The sequence below is a fragment of the Equus caballus genome, chromosome 14, assembly GCF_041296265.1.
Source record: "Equus caballus isolate H_3958 breed thoroughbred chromosome 14, TB-T2T, whole genome shotgun sequence".
Classification (NCBI taxonomy): Eukaryota; Metazoa; Chordata; class Mammalia; order Perissodactyla; family Equidae; genus Equus; species Equus caballus.
This window is the reverse complement of record NC_091697.1, coordinates 66,045,197-66,068,035: the sequence shown is the minus strand read 5'-3', so window position 1 is coordinate 66,068,035 and position 22,839 is coordinate 66,045,197.

Here is a 22,839-nt window from a genome sequence, read left to right as displayed (position 1 = left end):
TTTCTAATTTGGTTACAAAGAAAAAGGTTAACACAGGAAGACGTGAAATCATAGGGAGGTTTGCTTTCATTTTTGACACATCTGAGTATGAATACTGTAGAGAGGGCAAGAGTGAAGGTAAGAAAGATGTTGCATTTGCAAAGATTCAGAGAAACCTAAGAAATCAGACTTCTCTTGGGGATCTTACACAATAATTAGGTACATGTACACTTGAAAAGACCCCTCTTTATACCAGGAAGGGCATATGTCACAATATGGCACATATGATAAATTATATAGTTTAGTGTGAGGGAGAGATTGGGTGGGGTTATTAGGGAAGATGTGGTATATAAACTGGGCCTTGGAAAATGGGTAGAATAAGGGTATCCTGAACTATGGTGATGCAAAGTTAGATGCAAGAGACTTTTCAAAAGAAGAATCCACTTCACTTTGTGATTAGGCCGATACAGACAATTAGGACTGAGGGAAACTCCAAGGTTTCAAACCTAGGTGCGTGTGAGTTAGCGGTACTAATTTTGGAAAGAAAAGGGCTGGTGCTCTGTTTCAGTCTCAGAGATGATTTGTTTTCTCCCGCTAATGAGGCAGGGAGCAAGGATCATGAGAGGCAGGGCAAGGGGTGAAATAGAGAAACTGACCAAGATTCAGAAGCTACCAAACTCAATCTCCATTTTGTGGCTTATTTTCTCTTAATGTTTCCCTGAAAGGCAAATCTACTCACATGCAAGTGTAAGCTCAAAGTTATTATGCAGTTTTATCTGTCAGCGGAAAAAAGAGATCAATAATGCCTCATGTTGATGAGGGTGTAGGAAAATCAGCACTCTCATATACTTGTAGTCAGAGAGTGAATCAGAACAAACTTTGTACACTCTGGCAATAAGTATTGAAATTATTTCCTCAGGATAAATTTCATTCATGAAATTCATCCCAAGGAATGAATTGCAAAAAGTACAGGTATGAGGATTTACATGGTAGAGTTACTTATAAGAGTGAAAAATTTGGAAACAATCTACATGCCCTTTGTTAAGAAATAATTAGAGTACAGTATGTCTGCACAGGGAAATATCATGGAAATGTTTTTTTTTAAAAAAAGGATCTCGATCTATATGTGTCAACATACAAAGATGTTCACAATAGAGTATAATCAAAAAATAACAATTTACCAAATACGTATGGTATGTACAATTGCATTCATGAAAATACTCTTTATGTACACACAATAAAAGTCTGAAAAGAGACACAACCAGAGACAAAAATATTATTTTGGAAAGATATGTAATCAACTGTTAAATGTGATTGAGAGTGGGATCATGGCTGCTATCTACTTTTTTTTTTTTTGCTTGTTTATATTCTCTTGTACTCTCTGTTTGGTAATTGATGTAGATTGTCTTATAAGGAAAACATTGTTTTTAAGCTTAAAAAATACCAATCTAAATAATTTGGGATTTACATACATGTCAACGTTCCCATCCATCTTAGCTTAATGGGCTAATCATGAGAAAAAGGAAAATAAATGGAACTTTTGGAGCTAAAATGGGTAAATGAAAAGCCATCTCAAACTCTCAACGCCACAGACTTTTTTTCTTCTTGATGTGTAAAAGGTTCTCTAGAGACTTGAAGTGTTAATGCACTTCACTAAGTACTCAACAAAAAAGTAAGATGCAGCAAGTAAAAATGGCCTTTCAAAATTGGATAGATGCCCAAGTAAAACCCAATTAGTAACAGACTCATCCAAAGTTGAGACTAAGAACTCATTTCTGTTAGAATAGTCCTTGGTCCAGATCAGAGATCATTCTTTTAGGAATTCAAGTCTTTCCATGATGGACATAGCTTAGTTTAGGATTCTTGGGACCCTAATGCTTAACATACCTATGAGAGAGCCTTTCACTCAGAAGACTCACTGAAACAAATGAATTAATGAAAGAATAATTAAATAAATAATTATATGGCCAACAGGGCAGTCTGAACTGTTCAAAATTAGAAATTTTGAGAAGCTGAATATGACAAAATAATAATGTTAATAACAATAATAGTAATAGTAAAAGTAAAATAATAGTTGCTGTAAGGTAAGGCAAATACATAGCTCTTAGAGTCTACTACAAGTGACACCAGTGAATGATATTAGGAAAATGCTGTCTCAGTCAGTTCCAGCTGCTACAGCAAACACCATAGTCTGGGTGGCTTAAACAGCAAACATTTATTCCTCACAGTTCTAGAGGCCAGAAGTCCAAACTCAGGGTGCCAGGACGGTCAGGTTCTTGGTGAGGGCCCTCTTCCTGGTTATGTCCTCACCTGGCCTTTCCTTGGTGCATTGCATGCATGCAGAAAGAGAGAGATCTCAAGTCTCTTCCTCATTTTATAAGGGCATTAATTACATCATGGAGGCTCCACCCTCATGATCTCGTCTAGACCTAATTACCTCCCAAAGACCCCACCTCCAAATACCATCGCAATGGGGGTTAGGACTATAACACGTAAATTTAGGGGGTACACAAACATTCAGTTCATAACAAATGCCAACATAACTTACAGAGGCAGAATGTCTCCTTAATCACAATATTACTGGTTGACCATCGATTGATGCCATTGTTTTTATAGACAAAAAAATGGGTCAACAAAAGTTGGGTAGTCAGCTTGAATGCCTAAAAAAATGGAGATGTCAGAGAGAAAACAGCATACCCACTCAGCATGTCCAGTGGAGGGGGGATGCTCTAGCCCTGTGACTGCTCTGCCCAGTCCCTGTGGCAGGTGACCCTGGTTCAGAGGCTGATAAATCAGGTTATTATAGGGTGATGTCATTAGGCATTTAAACATTACAATTGTCCCTCCTCTCCTCTCAACCACCACCACTCTTTCTCTCATTTCACTTTCACTAAATAGCTTCTGATTGTAATGTGCTTTCCCACACATATTTCCTACAGGGAAGGAATGTGCTGCTCTTGCAGACTTCAAAAGTCCATGGGATAGCTACATTTCTCTTCTCAGCTAGCTGTCATTCGCATTTATACAAGCTATCTTCTGCGAGCTTATCTGGTATATGCTGGATAGCTAGAGGTTAAATACAGCTGAGGAATGCTGACCAAATAAGATGAAATCTCTTAACTGTTTTACTCATTCATAGAATTTGGCCCCTTACTCACAGTCTTCCTTTTTATCCCAAACTCTGCCATCTTCATGGGTGATTTAAACATCCATATGGATATCCCATCCAACATTCTGGCCTCTTGGTTCTTGGTGATATGCACATATTCCATTAGCTTTTTCTTCAGTTCATCTCACCCACCTGCTCCCACAGCCATATCCTAGATCTTGTTGCCACCCCCGAAACTGTTTTACATTCCAAGTCATTAACTCATATTTCTTGTTCTCTGACCACAACCTTTCCTCTTTCTAGCTTGCTGGTTTACTACTCTCATGTCAACTTCTTCTTAAGGTTCTTTAAGGAATCAAAGCAATTCAGAGTTTTCTCACAGATTCTTGTAGTCATTTTCTAAAGATTTTTACTCATCCATCTTTCTTTTTTTATTGTGGTAAAATATACATAACATAAAATTTAGTATCTTAATCATTTTGAAGTGTACAGCTTAGTGGCATCAGGTACATTCACATTGTTGTGCAAACATCCATCTCCAGAACTCTTTTCATCTTGTAAAACTAAAACTCTGTACCCATTAAACGCTAACTCCCTGTTCCCTCCACAACCCCCCACCCCCAGCCCCTGGCAATTGCCTTTCTACTTTCGGTCGGTATAAATCTGACTACTCTAGGTTCTTCTTGTATGTGGAATCATACAGTTGTCGTCTTTTTGTGACTGGCTTATTTCACTTAGCATAATGTCCACAAGGTACATCTGTGTTATAGCATGTGTCAGAATTTCCCTCCTTTTGAAGGCTTAATAACATTCCCTTGTATGTATAGACTATATCTCGTCTATCCATTCATCTCTTGATGGATACTTGGGTTGCTTCCACCCTTTGCCAACTGTGAATGATGCTGCTATAAACATGGGTGTACTCATTCATCTTTCTTGTTGCTGGCAGTCTCTGAAAGGCTTTATAACTTACTCATTTACAGAACAAAACAGTGCTAAAATAATTCTTCAAATATTTGCCATTTATCTTCCATCCTTACTTTTTCTAAAAATGATAGTGATAATTCAAACCCACCTTTTGATGGTGCTTTTGACTAAGCTATTTTATACTTCTGAAATGCTATTCACTGATTGGTTATGCCATCAATAGATATGGTACTCTATTTATGCTAGCTAGCTAACATATGTTTATTGAACATGCAAAGGTATGTGGAGTACTTCCTTAAGAGGGTTTAGACTAATAATGTGGCTTTCAAATCTAGTTTTTAAAAGTATTTTTAATTAATTGCGTAGCCAGCTTTCCTCTCCTTCAGACATATAGGAGATTTTTATTTCCCTCCTTTGCTTGCAGTTAGGAGAGGCCAGAGACTAGTTCTGGCGAATGGGTTGCAAGAAGAGTGTGTGCATCTCTTTCAGGCTGCAGCAATGTAGGTTTACTTCTGGGTCAAATCTCTCTCTGCCTTTGCTGCATCAACTAAGAAGGCCACTTATTCCAGATGGTACAGCTATAGGATGGTGGAACAAATGATCACTGAGTAGCCATATGGAAGGAATTTGCCATGGACAGTTGCCCAGAACCTCAATAGATATTTTGTAAGCAAGACTGTAAGCAAGATATAAACCCCTGAGATTTGTGGCGTTACTTGTTTAAGTAACATAACCTACTCTATTCCAACCAATACAATAGTGGACTCAAACATGTAAGAGGAAGACAAATTGCTTAGTGTGGGGGGAACCCCTTTACGTGTAAGCAGCCCAATTCTTTCTCCAAATAAAGGTGGAAGAGGTGCTGAGAGTCCTCACGTAACTTGATGAGGCAGAGGGGATCACCTTTCTTGTTCACAGGCAAACATAGCCCAGTGACCTAGAAAGGGATATAGGAGGCATCCCCCGGTCGCAGAGCTCTGCCTCCCAGCAACTGTGCCATGGGCGTTGGTGCAGGAGAAAGCCTACCTGACTCTGTGGATTTCTAGGTTTGATAATTGCTGATGCCTGGGCTGAAATCAAGAGGCTTTAACATGCTAAGCCGCTACCGTTACTCAGCCTCTCTGCTCTGGTCCAGAAGATTTCTGACTAGTGCCTGGTCCTGCATGGCTTCAGTGTTTTCTGGGCTGTTCACATACCAGACAGCTGGTACTTTTGGCATCTTGTGTGAACTCTACTCAGAAAGCTTTTTCCCTTACCCTTCCACTTTCAGATTTATTCCTGCTTTCCCAGCATCTGACCGCATTCATAACTTTTTCCTCATTGTTGACATCCCTCCTCCATAATTATTTATACTCACTCCCTTGATTATGCTGCTTCTGGCTGCTTGGGGGAAATGCTCCACCTCTCCCTGCCAGGCCTCCACCTCCCCTTAGGCTTCTGCAGGCAACATCTTGCAATTTACCCTGATCCCTCGTTTAGAATCTAGACAAGTAAACAGGAGATTTCAATACACTGCACCCAAGAAATTATATAATTAGCCACCTCCAGTATCATAAGGAAACACAACAGTCAACCTGTCACTGCATTTGTCAGCATTATATGATATTCTGCCCCCAAATGTTAAATCTCATTTCAATAAATTGTAAGGGGTTGTCAAAATCCTTTTGCAACATTGGAATTGTGTTGTCTTGAAACAAGACTGTTTTAAATATAAATTGCTTCCATATAATCATAGATTTATTTTTAAAGACTTTTCTGTTATTTTACTTGGAGGTTGACTTAATTATTTTTATAAACATACCACATACTAATTATAGTAGTGGTAGGTAGTTGATTTTTTTTATTGTCTTTTTGTGGGGTTGGGGGAAGGGCTTCCAGGATCTCAGTCCTCTGTTATTTGTGCAGAATCCCCCATTGTGCAATCGCTTCTATTACAGAAGCCACAGTAATCAAATAGTCCATCTTCATGTGCCTGGAGGCTTTTATTCAGACATGTGACCAAGACTCTGTTTGTCAGAAATTTTTCTTGAGGAATGTGGGGACATCTGAAAATCATTCATAGTGATTTATTTGAGAGATTTATCTTAAAAGAGGAAGGCAGGGGTCGGCCCTGTGGCTGAGTGGTTAAGTACATGCGCTCTGCTTCAGCGGCCCAGGGTTTCACTAGTTTGGATCCTGGGTGTCCACCTAGCACTGCTCATCAAGCCATGCTGAAGCAGCGTCCCACATGCCATAACTAGAAGAACCTGCAACTAGACTATACAACTATGTACTGGGGGGCCTTGGGGAGAAGAAAAAGGAAAAAAAATAAAAGATTGGCAACAGATGTCAGCTCAGGTGCCAATCTTTAAAAAAAAAGAGGAAGGCAATTGTCCTAGTGCTGCAGCCTCATCCAAACTCGTTTCTCCAGACTCGTAAAGACAGTCAAGTTTCAGAATGCTTTGGGGGGATTATAACGGCGTACACAGAAGGAAAAGTCCAACACGACTAAAGATTTGCATGACTAGAATGCTTCCCAGATGTCTCTTGTGTTGCATCTAAACACCTCTTTACCCTCTTGAATGGTAGCAACTACATTTACTTTTGATAGATTTTATTCCCTAATCATCACTGTAACCAGGGACTCCACTTGTCTCTGTAGTGCCTTTGTATAAATTAAGAAAAGATGCTCCTGCTCCAAGATACTTTACTGACATCTATCAGAAAATTGTTATAATATACTGATTTTATCAGAACAAGACACTTTACTACCATAAGCCAAAAAAATTGACATAATATATATACAAAATTTCATAATGTGAACAACATAACTTATATGTGACAGACATGATTATAACCTTCTTCTTAGCTTGTTTTCCAAGGGCATGAGAAATCCCAAATTGCTAGGTAGAGGTTGTTGCTTCCAATTCAATGGAATCATCACTGCTCATCTGGTGGAAGAAGTCTTTGAGTACTGAGAATTTTGTATCAGCAGAGCACCAAAAAGGAAGGACAGTGGATCATTAGGTTTAAGAGTGAGAGGCGTCACTCCCAATTCCATCCATTGGTTCTTGGACCCATGTATTATTGCTGTAGGAGAAAAGCAGCAAATATTTGCCTCTGGTTCAGAGCACACACTGTGTCTACTCAACAGCACCAAGATTGGCAAGATATCATTTCCTAAGCTACGTAACTGAATATTCAACAGGCATTCTGCTATTCTGTAAGGCAAACTGCTTTCAAGTGATGGCACTTGAGACCAGTGATCCCATGGGCATCAGTATATTGCCTTATTTCACTAAAAAGTAAACTTATTAAAAGCAATATTTTGAAAGAGAAGTTGCTAATGAATAAAGTGTTTGTTAAATCCATAGATTGTGCTGCTTGCAGATGTATGACAGTCAAGAAAAGCAAATTCAAATCCAAAATAAACGTCTATTCCAATGAAACAAAAACTGCACTTTCATGAAGAAATGTAATTATCCTGACACCAAGTGCCTTTCTGGTCCCCCTGGAGTTGGATCCCACACTGGAGGCTCATGTCTGGCTACTGCAAATGTCAAGTTGGACATTCAGCAGTGGCAGGAGGCAGGCCAGCCTTGGTGAGGAGAAGTTCATATAGTTGAACTCATGCATAGGTTCTATTTGTCTCAGTGTGACCACTTTGTTTATGAGCTCATCAAACAAGCACAGAGTATCTCAGGGATTGTCCAATTTTATTGCAAATATCTCATTTATGATGGGAAGTTCATGAATGGGGTCCTATGGACAGGTGTTCAGTCTCTACTAGAACCCAACAGCAAGCCAAGCTGTTTCTCAAAAGGAGAATTATTATTTGGCAAAGAGGATGTGCTTATGCTCAAACACCCTATGGGTCTCTGCTGTGATTTGTTTATTGGAATTTTCACTGGCGTTTAGAAAGCATTCCAATCTGCTACAGAAATTTTGAGCCCTGTTGGATTTACTAGGTCATAAAAGCCAAGTAGCAGCGCTGCCTGCAGTGAAGCCGCAATTGCCTAGCCTTCTCAGGTCACTGGTTACACTCAAAGCTTGCAGTCATTTGGGTCACTCTGTAAACGAATCAAAGAAGCACGTCTATATTATATGTTGCTTCCAAAATCCAATGAGGCCTATCAAGTATTATGCCTCTTTCTTTAATGGTATTGGATGCAAGGTGTATTAACTTGTCCTTCACATTGGCAAGGATATTCACAAGTGCTTCAGACAGGTGAGAAGCCTATCTAAAGTCACTGCTACTTTCTATTCCTGGGTATTTTCAGCATGAAACGATAATGTATTAGACTAGCATGATGCCGTATGAAATGTGAGACAATCAAGTACCCTATGGGCCAAATTGTGGCACAGAGTTCTCGAGTCGTTGTAATCCTGAGACAAGATAACTATTTTGTTCAGGTATATACTGTTATATACAGATATAACAGAAATATACTGTTCCTGCCAGACGAAAATAAACTTCTGATTCTGTATTTATCAAAATAGCATTTGTCAGGCCCATAGATGCAAAGCAAACACTCTTCTTATTTGGTGCAGTAAAGAAACCATATCTGGATTGGCCACAATGATTTCAAAAACAGGTTAGGTTTATGATAATCAACTGGATGAGAATATTTATGAAATATTTCGGAGTCCTATATGATTTCTAAATAGTCAAACAAACTACTTCTGCATTCTTTAAGTCTTTGAAAGTAGCATTTAACTTTGTATCTGCACCACTCCTCTCCCAGCCTCCTCCCAAGGATGTGATGTGGCTTTTGGTTTACTTTCTGACAAGGAGGAGGAGTTCTAAGAATTTTCCTTGATCCATTCTACCATAATAGCTAGGGTTACCATATAATTTATCAGTAAAACTAGTACTAAAAATATTTTTAAAGTATTAAATTATCATTAAACCAGTATACTTTTGATAGGGAAAAAGAGTTCTATTAAAAATAGAGATCGGTGGGGAGGAGGGCAAACAGGGGGTTAGGCTCACATGTGTAGTGATGGACTATAACCAGTTTTTGGGTGCTGAACATGATGTAATCTACACAGAATTCGAAATATATTACAATGTACATCTGAAAACTATATAATGTTATAATCCAATGTTACTGCAATAAAAAAATGGGGAAAAAAAGAAAACATAAAAAACAAACAAACAAAAATAGAGATCAGGAATCCAGTGTGGGGATTTGGTCATTTACTGCAGTTATCTATGCTGATATTGCATTTAGGAACCAGAAAAATAACCATCAGAAGGTTCAGGAACCCACTGGGCCTCTACAGGCTGGATTTGGCTTATGACATATTCATTGCCTGACCTCTTTAGCCTCTGTTCGAACCAGTCAATCATATTGATGATCTATCCTCATTCCCTGGAATGACTGTTAGCCCAGAACCAATGTCCAATAATCCCTGAAAGGTCTGGGTATTTTCCTTTCCCTAGTCCACAGTTACTCTGGTAAATAAATAATTTCCTTTGCGGAAAGCTAGAAAGAAAATCATAGAACACGCTTACGAAGTTATCACAGGGTGATTTCTTAAATTCATCCTGCCTCATCTCGATACTAGAGCAATGCTAGGGAGGTCTGTGGGCGGACTCAGGTCTGAGAATTAGGTGGAGCGGTGACTCTATTGTGTAGCTGAAAGCAGGCCTCCCTAAGTCTAGAGGGGTGTTGCTGCTGTTGTTTTATGAATCAAATAGGGCCTCCATGGGCTACTCTCTAGGGATTCGAATTATAGGCCTGGAGACAATCAGGGTCAATGGAAGACAGGCACATGGACTCAGATTTGCCATACAACTTCCTCAAGTAAGTCCATTACCGGGTCTTCAACCAAGGCAATTACGGCCTTGTCCAAAAACGGAGAAGAGACTACCCTTTGAGACATTCTATTCCTACTGAATATTCCTATAGATCCTCTCTTTTTCAATAACTGGATCAAATTTTGAGTTTTACTTTTGGCCATTTTAGCCCAGCAACTTCAAGAGATAAAAGGTTTTGCGTGTTTATTTGCTTGTTTTTTTAGACATTGCTATAGATGTCTGTTGCCATTCACTGACTTCAAGCTATCTTGTAACCAACTGAAGCAACTACTCAATCCAGTCTCCTCAATCTCCTCATCCTAGGTTGAACATAGGATTTATCATCCACACCAGGACACTCTGGAGAGTGAAAGGGGGTGCTATTAAAAACTATGATGATACAATAGGCGTAAAATATCCAGGAGAAACTGGACATATGATCACTCTACTCTTGCTCTTTATGTTGTCTTATGGCATTAGCCCAAAGTCTTATCTTTAATGGATATTTCATTCATAAGCCTTAATACTAGCTTAATTGTATTGTTTTTAAGTCCAAGCATACCAGATAACCAATCCCAGATTCCTCACATTTCCATCAAGGTCTGTTTCCAGAAATTTCCCCATACTTACTCATCTTAGCAATTTCTTTCCAGTCATCGTTCTTAGTATCAAATGATACCTAAGAGAGACTGTTTGGGCTACCTTGATTTCCATTATTTCATAGGATGCTATACTCTGGAGTGCCTGGAAGATCTGATGTAGGGTCATCTAGCTCAGTGGTATCTGATACCAACATCAGATCTACCATGAAGACAGCGTAATAGCTCTCTTGCAGTTATATTTTGATATCTTATTATTATCATGTGTTCCAATGGACTGTAGCTTATTCAAAAAAAATTAACACTAAGCATTTTCTTTCTACGTTGATGAGCATATCCTACCTAGTCATTTAAATGGGTGTTTTAGTTGAGGCAATATATTTGTGTAATTTGCAGGGTTAATTGTATAGTTTAGAGCTAAGGATTTCTTTTACTACCCAGAATAAATTAGTGATTCCAGTGTGTGTAATAAGAGAATAAAGAACAATGCCAATGGAATGGCAAATGTGGCAAAAAGTGATCATTTTCATGGTTTGGAGGAGAAGGGGCCCAGGATCAATCCTCTGGCTCCAGGACAGAATTTTGTCTCATCAATAAGTGAAGAGTTGGATTAGGTAAACTATAAAGTAACTTCCAGCTCCATTATTCTATGCATTTTTAAAACACCAGCATGGAAAAATATCTGAATAATTACATATCACTTGAATGTGTATGCTTACAAAGTTTAGGGTGCTTTTTTGTTTTTTGTTATCCTGCTTGCAAGAGAGGTGGGCTGAAGGGAGAAGAGCTGTTGGGCTTATTCTATGCTTTGGCAGAAGGAAATCAGTGTAGGCATAGTTCAGGAAATCACTCTGTCACCAGTCTAGAAGATTCTGAAAAGAGGTGCTTGACAAGAGGGTGGGCATGCCAGGATAGAGGGAGCCACCCATGTGGACACTGCAGATTTCAGTTTGAGTATGGTGCTGCTGTTGGCTTTCTCCTTTTTGACATGGGTTATACCCTTTACATACCAAGCTGAATTTCAAGCCTTTCCCACTATTGGACTCTACCATTTGCAACAAGATACACATTTCCTGTGTGGTTACAAGAAGTTTTGCTTTGTGCAAATGAACGTGACTCATGTCCTAAATGTTGCACTCTAGAAAATTAAATAATGTTTTCATATTACTATTTTGAAAAGTTCTTTGACAGTTATTTAAATGACTCGTCTTAGTACCTTTGATGCCAACTAATTGTTACCTTCTCTTGAGTGTAAGCCTTGTTAGACAGTAAATGTTTTCCAGAAAATACATTTTAAAAAAGAAGCTGAAGAAAAATATTTAAAAGCAGATGTTTTACAACTGCTTTTGTGATCTAGAGGCAGACAGTTCATCTTCTATCACGTTTTCTTTTTGTGTTTGTGTGACTCTTGGATTTGATTAACGATGATGAAAAACAATACTATAGGATCAGGAAAGAATACATTTGTCCTTTGAAAGTCATTATTATTGAATTGCTCAAAACTCCTGAAATTATGCTTATCCAGTAAAACTCTGTGGTTTGATGTTCTTTTGTTTCGAATCCAGTTTTCCCAGTTGAAAATTGGGGCTTTGATCTTTACATGTGAATTACTCAACACAGGCCTCAACATGCTCAATTTTGTAAGAAATTATTGTGCTTTACTTCTGGAATGAATTTCCCCAGGGCTTCTTTAATGGTTTGTGCTTTAACACGTGATAGTTTTTAAGTTTTTTTAATTTGACCGATTCCTTTTAAATTTGAATGAGATTCTGCTGTTCCTCATGTACTCAGATGATGCTATTAACTCACGGCCAGTAGGGCACGCACTTCAAGTAGATTTTATAGTAGTGGTGATGTGAGTGCATTGAGACCCAGAGGCTCTTGGCCACTTCTCCTTGTGACGAAAGATGCTCCTGAGTATTTAGGATACTGGTGTAGTCTTTAGCTGTAAAACAGCAAACCTGGAAGTTCACTCAGGGCCTACTCTCAGTCTGGGTCACCTTGGCACCATCTTCAGACCAGCTGAATTAACTGACGACAGACAGTTATTTTCATCTCGGATGTATATCTAGGCTTTTGCTGTCTTGTTTTCTCTTTCTATTTCCTTAGGTTGGAATTGCTTTATTTGCTAACATTTCCTAGCTTAGGTTGAGTTTCAAGCCAAGGACATTACTGCAAGAGTAGCAAGAATAGAAAATCAATACATTACTGATTGCCAGTGAAAATGATTATGAATAACTTCAGTTACCTCTTTATGGTTTAAAGTCCATTGTTCTATCTCCCTCATTTATGGCTTTCTGAGTTTTCATAATGAAAATTTTGTGATTGAATCAAAGATCTAGCAGAAATTATCATGTCTATACAAGTTTGTGATGTGTGTGCCTTTTTTTTAATCTTTCATCACAGACATAAAAAGGATTATTTTCCTCTTTAACTTTTTAATAAGAAAAGTATCATTTTCTTGGTGACATTTATAATAACATGGTCATCTTTAGCCTGATCTAATTTAAGGTAAAAATATTTATCTGTCCACAATAATTTTTACTCAATTTCAGTACATTGAAAAATATATTGTTAGTATGATAATATATTTATTTTAGACCTGACATTTCCTTCAAACTTTGAACATGAAAGAAAATATTTAGCAAACCTATTAACTTAGAAATGTTTTAAATTTTAGAGAAATTACAGAGAACTAGGTCATCCTTTAAGCATTTGGGGCTTAGGAAAACGTATTCATTAGCTGTCAGAAAGTGGGGTGGGTGGGGGTTAAGATGGAGGAAGCTGCCTGGCTTGGTAGGCTCCTGGAGAAATATGACTCTGCAGACAGAGGGCAGCCCTTTGGGGCTCTCTAAACTGCAGACTCAGGAACATTGATTCTGACTCTACCTTTGCAAAGGCTGATTCTGAAAAGAACCAGAATCTTGCTGTCATCTTCAATACTGAATCACTTACGATACTTCGGTTGCAGGCAACAGAAATGGCCTTAGTTAATTTAAATGAATGAAGTAATTTGCTAGAAGGATATGGATATTTCCAAAATCCAGGAAATACTGAAGACACAGACTTCAGAAAAGACTGGAACCAGAACAATTTTGCTGATCTAGGTGTCCATTGAAGTCCAGACTAAGGAATGAAACAGCATCAGTTGTTTTCCATCCCTTCTTTCTTTCCTTTGTGACTCAAATTCTGAGAGAGAGAAAGTACTATTTACCTGTCTGGGGTCCTCGACCAAGGGTGGGCAAGACTGATGAACATACTGCTATGCCTTTATTCACTGGGGATGGGGAGGGGTATCAAAGGGAAACTAGGAAGCTATTAGCAGAAGAAGGGCAGGAAAAAGATCAACGGATATCCCCTGTAGGCAGTATTTTTCTCACCCTAACATTTTAGGACTTGTCATATGTGTTGCCCCAATACGCTCCTCTCTCCAAAGCTCTGTACTCTTGACACTATTCTCCTTTCTCCACAGCCCTATACTCTTGACGCTATCCTCAGTGATTCTCCACCCTTTCCATTATAGGCTTACCCCCAAGGAAGGACTTTAAAACTCTGGTTCAGCTTTGAGAGGACTGTGCATTGAGGAGCTCTTACTTTGGTTAGGCTATGCCTTATGGTTAAGTTCTAGCACAGGCTCTGCTTTATTCTTGAGATCCAATCTCCTTGTTTCTGAGACTCCAGTTCTGGTGACCAGGACCTTATCTTACTTCCCGGATCTGAGTTGGACTAGATCCTTGCTTTACTTCTTGCTTGTCCCTCATCCCCACCATAGGCTTGGATGCTTTCTTTCACTTCCATTGGGTGCTCAGTACCCTGTTCCCTACTGTCAAACTCCCCTGGGGCTCTCTGTCTGATTGCTTCTGGATTTCCCAGTACTGTGCTTCTTCCATCAGAACACTTTCGATGTTCCTGGTGGGATCCTGCTGATGCCAACTGACTGTCCGCCAAATTTTTCTCTGTTTTTTAAATTCAGAAACACCTCTTCATACAGTTCTGGCTCACCCAGGATTCCCATTTAACTCTACCTCTTAAATTTATTTTAGTAAATATTGAATAAACACAAAATCCTAATGATAATATGTGTAAGGTTTAAAGACATGACAAATAATGATCTCCAATGTACCCACCACCCAGTTTAAGAAACAGGATACAAGGCCACCTTATTAAAGTAACTCTCTGCCTGAGTGGTTAGGATGGGCCTATCTCACCTTTGAAGTCAGGAAAATTGTGTTAGAACCTCAGCTCTCATACTGCCTGTGTGATCTTAGACAGGATACTGCAACTCTCTGAACCTTTAATTGGTAAGTTTGAATTAGATGACAGCATTGTTAGCACTCCATAGATAGAAATGGACTTCCTTTATCCGAAGGGTCTCAGTGAGTATCGAGCACTCTGCCCCTCCTCTTACGCCTACTCCCCATGGCTATAACCAACATGTTTAAATCCACCTTGTCCTGAGGTAGGATGCTCACTGGTAGTTGAATCAGAGATCCTTAAATGCTTTGCAAGTGAATAAAAGATTGACCTTAGAGCAGAGCCCAGTGGAGACCTAGGGGTCCTTACTATAGAAAAGAAGGGTATACAGAGGGTCACACTAATTGAGGATTCAGTATCCACACCCCTAGGTTACAAGGTTACATAAGGAACTAAAAGTATCAACAGGAAATTATTCATCCTTAACCCAACCATTTAAACACTGATCCCATTTAAACATCCTCTGTCTTAATACCGGTGTTTACTCCAGACTCTTAAGTCATCTACATTGTGAGTCAGGCTTTTCTGGAGTACATGTCTCAATTATAGAATTTATTATTCTAGATGTTTATTATTCATTTAAATTTGTCCCTTTACTAGACAGAGCTCCTCAAGTTGTAGGGATATTTCTTGCTTTTATTATCTTATCTCCCTGTCCTCCGCACCATGACTGAGTCTCAGCAGGTGTTCAATAAATGTTTGAGTTTCAGGAAAGGTGCAGAGGCAGGGTTCGGCCTGCCCAGCCTTTCTTAAAGACCCAACTTTGATCTAAAAGTAGCGTTTAAGTATTATATGTGCAAAGAAACTAGCTCTAAGATCGCTGCTTTGATACTTTTGATACTAAAAAGAACCAATTTGCACATGTGATTCATGGAAACATGCAATAATGTCAAATCGCCATTTTGTACAAATTAAAAAACCTTTAGACTTATCCCAAACTTCTATCTTATTATTCTAACATCATGTACTCTGCCATTCTGATTCTGTGGTTCAGGCCTGGTGGGCTCTTGAGTGGGCAGGGAGAATACTTGCTATTCAGCTGAAACAGTGAGCAGGAGCTCTTAATGGGAACACTGAATCTTCTCCTCCAACCACACCCCACGTTCCCTACCCCCTGTGTGCTAACTACCACATTATGAATGTGGGGAATGCTCTATAAATGTTGGCAGACAAAATCACACCCATAAGTTAGTTCATTTCAGCTTAAATGGATATGTCCAAGAGAATTGCCACCCACATATGAAATTCCTTGGTTTTTATAGTACCAGTTGTTTTTTCTTAAAAGAAATCCCATTCTGCTAGCAATAAAAATTACTCAAAATTTCAACAATTGTGACATTGTCTTGCAAAGATTACTAAGGGTCTTTTAAAATTCAACTTAGGAAAAAAATCTGTAAATATGTAAAATGTTGCATTTGATTAGGGAAAACAACAGAATTTAACATGTCAGATTCTAAGGAGGACATAATAAGTACTTTAGCAGTTACTGTGTGTGGGTTGATTCTGCAGTGGCTGAACAGCTCAGAATATTGAAAGAGCAGTACTTCTGTGCGTGGGCAGTGGGCGGGAAGGGATGTCCTATATGCAGGCAGCTAAGTGGCAAACATGTTCGTCATTGCAATACAAGGGAAAACATTAGGATAGCTTATCAGTGTAGAACAATTACACATAGACTTCGTGTCAGGCGACATGCATTAAAGCAAGGGACGGTAACCCAGAAGCCATGGTTTAATTCTGGCTCACTTGTCCTAAACAATCCTTGGTCTAGCTCTCATCAGCCCAAGTTAGATCTGACCAGAGACACGTTGGTCATTTGAGGTACCGTAACTTTCCTTTTTCCATAACGTCATTGGGACCTAACCACCTCTGTACCACCCAACTCCATCGTAGTTTCCTGAATTTAGAATTCACTGAAGTTGGGTTTATATGACTAAGAAGTAGCTAACGGGCATTTTGATGAATAAATTCCAAAATTTATCATTCTTAAAAAGGTGAATTCCTGGGTTTAGGCATACTGTGCTTTTAGTCTTTCTTCTAGTATCAGTTCTCGTGTGTTTAATGGCCTTAAGAAAGTGAAACCTATTTTTTTTTGGAGATAGGGAAGATAAAATCACATTTGAAAGCAATTTGAATCCGGAAGTTATTTTTAAGTGAGGATAATTATTATTAAGTGCAGTAGAGAAAAGAACAATCTGAAATTGAAGCAGCCATCACATAAGAAACATCAATCAAATAAAAACTTTTAAATATAAGAAAATGCTTGAAAATGTATGGAGGTGGGACAACAAGAGGAGTATCCGATGGCAATACTCTAGGAAAAAGGCCAGACTCTAGGAAAAAAGGTGATAATCTTAGGAAAAAGACAGTTTGGCATGCCAGGAAACTCATTCTTGGAGGCAATGGGAACAATCACTTTCAGAGTTTAATCCTAAGAGTTCTGGAAAGGTTTGTCGACAAGAAAATTCTCACCCACTTTTCAGTATCTTTTCCCTTTGAAATCCCTCTGGAGAGATTTTTGGGGGCAAGGAATGTGAGGGGTTGTGTCCAAGAAGTGTTATAAGTTGCAAATATCCCTGGAAGTGGCCATGCATTATGTTATTGTTAATCTTGAATTATTTTATCTAACACCTAAAGGAATAGAAATTCAGTAAGAACTAAGAAAGGTAGATAATTTTGGAGCAAGGACACCTGCCCTGGGAGTATGAGAGCACTTGACTGGAGTTGGAAAGATGGGAAGGATTCCGATGCATTAGGGAATGTGGAAGTAAGGATGGGGAGAGTTGGGAGAGGAGGAAAGAAGGCACTTTATTTAAATCACATTTTTCCCTGGATGAGACTATTTTCATTTTAATTTTCTAATGTTAGGACAAAGATGGTGTTTTATATTAGCTGGCAGTTTCCCTACTTGACACAAATTAAAGTGGAAAGAACACAAGCTTTAGAGTCAGAATCTGATTTTAAACCATTCTGTACCTCAGGCAAGTTACTTGAACTCTCTGGGACTAACTGGGGCTGGCAACATGTCTAGTGGATGTATATGGATTGCCTACCCAGCATTCAGTTCTCTAGTCTCCTTTCCTAAGAAAATCCCATATTTCCCAGCCAGTGGCAGTTTGGCAAGTATTAAACCCAATTCTAACTCTAAGAATTGGCTTTGATGGGTACAAGCCAATCATTTCATCCAATTTAGGCTAAAGCTGTACTGAGAGACATTTTGGGGTGGCTTCTGGGATACATGCTAACTCTTCTAAGACATCTGCTATAAGAGATGCTTTCTATCCCTATATGTGGTGCGATGTGCTGTAGTACATCTTGTAATGACTGCAGCCATTATACCACCAGGAAAGAAGTCAGCTGAAATTGAATTTGACACATGAAAGAGGGCAAAGCTGAGAGAACTACAGAGAAATGCAGCCAGAGAAGCATTGAAATTGTGCTTGAAATTTCACCTACGGCTGGACTTTTTAGTTACATAAGCCAATAAATTGCCTTTCTTACTTAAATTAGGTTTTGATTTACATTCTCTATTATTTGCCACCAAAATACTGCTAACAAATACATGAATCTCTTTTGGGTTTTGTGAGGTTTATGGCCTAGCACAGTGCTTAGTATATGAATATCAGTTCAAGTAACATTGCTCCATTAGTTCCTTTAAAAAAATTAATTTAACATGGTGAACACCCACTGTGCTGTTATGTATAAAACATGGTGCGAACTTCCAGAGCTGTGCTGAAAAATAAGGCTGGATCCTTGCTCTCAGGGAGTTCGCTGGTATAAATTAGTGTACTAGTATAAACTACTAACTGGTATATATTAGTCTTTCAATAATTTCTTGTCTATCACTAGAAAAGTGTAAGCAAGCGGAGACTGGGTTCTTCCATCTGCAATAGAAAGTTGAGTTATCCAGAACTTAACAAGTTAATTCATAAATATAGAAATATTGACTATTAGGTTAGGTTACCTGAAGATGTTAATATTGACTATAATAAATAAGGCAATCTAATCATTTCTCATAAATTCCAATAACTGTCAGGGTTCCCTTGATATCATTTAAAAATATAAACATTCTTCTGTGATTCAAGAAAAAATCTAATAAGTACACCACAATTTCTAACATGTCCTATTCAAGTAAATTTAATATAGCTCTAAAGAATCTGCAGATCTTGCATAACACAGAAACATTTTTTTTTCAAGATTTCCAGTTGAACTTCTGCATCTGCTGCTAGCATATTCTGAGTGGGAGAGTGCTTTTTTTGGAGTCAAAATACAATTGCTATTATGAGCATTTTCTTAAGAGTAGTAATGTCCGTTAGTAAATATTACTTAAAATTCAGTTGGATTTTGTAGTGATTTAGATTTGCTTCTTAATAGTTTTGGGAACACTATCTTGTATATTGTTATGATTCTATCTAAAGTACTTCTTACACTAGCATCATACTGAATTGGGTATTAAAACAATTATTTGTAGAGTATAACTTAGTAAAGTTGATCATAGTAATTTCCCTCTGCTATGTCATTCTTTGCAAATGGGAGCACCTACCCTGAAGTGGGTGGATCATCCTCAAAAGTAAGTTAGAATGCACCAATAAGGTGTTTAAAAATTATCATTGATGTAGTAACTGGGATGGTTTCCAACAAGCACAGGACACAAGTTATGTCTAAAATAATTTTCTTTATTATTTCAATGTCATCCACTTGAGCCAAAGAAAGTACTACTCTCTTTAAGAATCTCAAATGTTGGCCCATTTAAATGAAATTTCAATAAGGAGTTTCAATAAATAGTATTTTTCACTTTCACTGGCAGAATTTGATCAATAATAAGTATATGGAATCAAAATAGTTTCTCTTCAGGGTACGAAATAATACTCATGTAACGCTTCTTAAGGAAGCCACGTGGGTAATCCACACAAATGATGACTGAAAAGAAAAGAAGGAAGATAAGGTAATAAGGAACAAACACAGGTTATTGCTAATCACCATCCTGATGTCTCATTTAATCTACAGCTGGTGAATGATATAATGTTCTGTGCTTGCCCAACAGTTTGAGCCAAACTTCTTTTTGAATCAACTGTTTGATTGAACTCTACAGTTGCTGTCCAAGTTTCACAAAGTTTTCGCAATCCATGTAACACAATGTTAGATATAAAACATAAAGCAGAGAGGTAAATATCAAGAAAAGACAAGCTGGCCAGCAGCTATTACAAAGAAAAGAACTTTGTTCCCTGTTTCATGTTGTTGGTTTGCTTTTCCTCTTTGTCCATTTGTGCTGTATCAGGTTGAGATCAAGTCAATGATGAATGGTTCTGTCTCCTCTTCTTTCTCATCTTCATGTTAAATCCTTGTCTGCTTATACAGAATTCAAGTAATTCAAGACCTTTTGGAACTGAGTCAGTCCTTGTGCATCTGTGAAAAGTGAAAGTCACTTCCAAGCAGGACAAGATGGTGTAGACTTGCTTTTCCCTGCTTCTCCCTGCTAAGTACAACTATAAATCACAGAATTGGTGTAAAAGACAATCAAGGGAGAAATGTGAAATGTGGTTAGAAGAATGCAAGGTGGTTTGGGACCCCAGGATTGCAGGAACAACACAGTTGCAGGGTGTCTCATGTACCCCTACCCAACAGAGGAAGGCCACACAGACCAGGAGTTTCTTAAGTTTCAACCTAGAATAGAAGGCAGCCCAGATAGGCTCATTCCTTCCCCAGATCACACTGGAGGCCCTCTGATAACATCAAGTGAACCTGACACCACCAGCAAGGGGGATGGATTGCCAGAAATATGCGACCAGAGGAGGTACTCGCCTTCTCTGCTGGTACTCCCTTTTTCCATTGAGAGATCCTGAGGTAGGTAGGCAGAGTTAGCAGGAGAGACCCAGTAGACTGGTCTGGGAAGCCTCTTTGTCCCTACAGGCCTGAGACTCTCCTCCCTCACCCAGAAACACCAGGACAGCAGGTAGAGGTGGGGATGAGGAGGGACCAGTAGCAGTACCTCTTTTAAAGATGAATTAATACCAATTTTACACAATCTTTTCCAGATAACAGAAGAGAAGAGGACAATTCTCAACTTATTTTATGAGGCCAGTATTTCTCTGATACCAAAACCAGACAAAGGCAGCACCTAAAATAAAAAAAAACCAAACAAACATACAGTCCAATATTTCTCATGAACAGAGATGCAAAAATCCTTAACAAAGTATTAGCAAACCCACTCCAACAATGTGTTAAAATATTATACACCATGATCAATAAGTATTTATTCCAGTCATGCAAGGCTGGTTAAATACATAAAAACCAGTTAATGTAATCTACCATATCAACAAGTTAAAGAAGAAAAATCATAATGTCATAACAAGTGACGCAGAAAAAGCATTTCGCTGCAAAATCCAATACCCACTCCTGATTAAAACTCTGAGCAAATTACGAATCATGGGTAATTAACACAACATGATAAAGAGTATCTACAAAAAACCTACAATGAATATCATACTTAAGAGTGAAGGCTTAAGATCAAAGTAAGGATGTCCACTCTCATCATCTTAATCAACACGGTACTGGAAGTTCTAACTACTGTGGTAAGGTAAGAAAAAGAACAAAAAGGCATACAGTTTGGAAAGGAAGAAATAAAAGTCTATTGTCAGATAACATAGTTGTCTACACAAAAAATATGAAGAAATCTACAAAATAAAACCACATAAACTCCTAGCACTAGGAAGGGTGTTTGGCAAGATCACAGGGTACAAGACCAACACACAAAAATCAAGCACATTTCTATATACTAACAATGAATATGAAGAAATAACAATTAAAAACACAATATCAGGGGCTGGCCTGGTGGCGTGGCAGTTAAGTTCACATGTTCCACTTCAGCGGCCTGGGGTTCGCCAGTTTGGATCCTGGGTGCAGATGTGGCACCACTTGGCAAGCCATGCTGTGGTAGGCATCCCACATATAAAGTAGAGGAAGATGGGCACGGATGTTAGCTCAGGGACAATCTTCCTCAGCAAAAAGAGGAGGATCGGCAGCAGTTAGCTCAAGGCTAATCTTCCTCAAAAATAAATAAATAAATAAATAAATAAAAATATAATATCATTTATAATTGCTCCAAAGAAAACAAAATACTTATATGTACACTTAAGAAAACATGTACGGAATCTGTTTGCTGAAAATCATAAAATGCTAATAAAGGAAATGAAAGAAGAGCTAACTAAATGGAGAGACATACCATATTCATAGATTGGAAGACAGTTGAGTAAAGATGTCATTTCTCCTCAAATTCATCTATAGGTTTAAGGCAATTCCTATCAAAATTCTAGCAAGATTTCTATAGACATAGATAAGGTTAATCTAAAATTTATATAGACAGTCACAGGCCCTAGAATAGCTTAAAAAATCATGACAAAAAATAATAAGGTGGGAAGAATATCTCTACCTGATGTTAGCTTATTGTATAACTCAGTAATCAAGAATGTGGTATCGACCAAGAGATACACACATATCTCAACGGGACAGAATAAAAAACCCAGAAACAGACCTACACGAACATGTTCAACTGGTTTTTTACAAGGGGGAATAATCATTTAAAAGAAGAAATGGTAGACTTTCCAACAAATAGTGTTGGAGCAGTTGAATAAGCAATTGAATAAGAAAAAAACTCCCAAATTAAACCTCATACCTACACAAAAATTAACTCAGAATGAATCATAGCTTGAATGTAAAAAGTAAAACTGTAAAACTTTTAGAAAAAAATAGGAGAAAGTCTTTGGGATCTCAAGCTAGGCAAAGAGTTGTTAGACTAAACACCAAAACACTTTGCATACAAGGAAAAATTGGTAAATTAGACTTCATCAAAATTTAAAAATTTGCTCACAGACAGACCCTGTTAAGAAAACAGAAGATAATGTAGAGACTGAGAGAATATATTTGCAAATCACATTTCTGACAAGGGACTTGTATCTAGAATACATAAAGAACTCCCAAAACTCAATAGTGAAAAACCTAACAACCCAGTTAGAAAATAGACAAAAGACATGAACAGGTATTTCACCAAAAGAATATACGGATGGCAAGTAATCACAGCGAAAGATGGTCAATATCATTAGCTTTTAGAGAAATGCAAATTAAAATAACAATGAGATGTCATTATACACCTATCAGAAGGGCTACAGTAAAAAATAATGACAACACCAAATGCT